Below are 1,160 nucleotides of genomic sequence, written 5' to 3' on the forward strand. Positions count from 1 at the left end.
TCTGACACTAAAGTTTACCCATGATCATGCACTACTTTGTTAGCTCAGTAATCCACACATCACATCATTTCATTCATAAATTAGTTTATTGACAACAAACCGTCATGACAATAAATTGCATCGTGACTGCCATTCGGTTCTCTCTCTCTCATTTTTCATTCCACTTGCCATAAACATGAAATGGTACACGGAGAACAGTGACCCAATACAAGGATTAATGCTTAAAGGGGTCCTATTATGCTTTTTCACTTTTTGAATTTTAGTCAGTGTGTAGTGTGTATGTTTGGGCATAAAAAAGATCTTCGAACTTACAAATCTCAAAGTCCACTCCAAAGGGAGATATTTCGTTTTTTTTTTTTATCCCTTTTCAAGAACTACAACGAACGGCTCGTTTGGACTACAGCGTTTGTTTTCCGGGTTTTGTGATGTCACAAAGCGGCCCATTAGAATATCATTCAAATAATTCCCGTCTACGAAGATTGGAATGGTTGGGGAGGGGCGAAGTCGTGGTTAGAAAGCTTGGTTGAGTGCATCAGACAAGATGACAAAGAAGAAGTGCTGCTGTAGCATCAAGTTTTCGCAGGTTATTACACATGCACCTGAATAATTATGTGTGTAAATATGTATGTTACAATTATGAAAACGTTTTTATAATAAATTGCTGACAGTACAATACTGGACAATGATGTAATCAATCATTGTCCAGTAAAATCACTTCAATTATGAGACTACAGTGTTTCCCATACATTGAGTGCGGGTGATTTTATATCACTGTATTTCTGAAGGAAACCGACTGTCTTCAGAAAATTGGATGTCATTTTCATTTAATCTTGCATGTAATGTCTGATAAAGCAGTGTTTTTTTGAGCGGAGCACTGCTTTGTGTGTACAGCCGTTACCGGGGAAACCTTGATCTCTACCACTCCAACAGAGCTTCCTGCTGGCAGAGAATGAGTTTACATATATACAGTATATGCCGCCTGGGAAACACTGGACTACGGTATAAATAAATTCAACTGCTATAACGTTAGAATTAAATAACAATAAAATATATAATAAATATACAGTATATATATAAATATATAATACATATGCACTTATCTGTACATAGTAAAGGCAGTTATTTTTAAGCGGTTGTTGACATCCTATCTAAAACGTGAT

The 1,160-nt window shown here is 36.1% G+C and overlaps 1 long non-coding RNA gene across 1 annotated transcript in view; it reads left to right on the forward strand.

Moving 5' to 3' along the window:
• Window positions 1-490: 490 nt before the first annotated feature.
• The window catches only part of LOC107571256 (uncharacterized), an 18,749-nt gene continuing 18,079 nt past the window's right edge, over window positions 491-1,160 (forward strand). The window contains exons 1-2 of the long non-coding RNA XR_001607153.1: window positions 491-503; window positions 892-893. This is a non-coding gene — a long non-coding RNA (uncharacterized lncRNA). The remainder of the gene's footprint in view (window positions 504-891; window positions 894-1,160) is intronic.

The sequence above is a fragment of the Sinocyclocheilus grahami genome, unplaced genomic scaffold, assembly GCF_001515645.1.
Source record: "Sinocyclocheilus grahami isolate Dianchi unplaced genomic scaffold, SAMN03320097.WGS_v1.1 scaffold1572.1, whole genome shotgun sequence".
Taxonomy (NCBI): domain Eukaryota; kingdom Metazoa; phylum Chordata; class Actinopteri; order Cypriniformes; family Cyprinidae; genus Sinocyclocheilus; species Sinocyclocheilus grahami.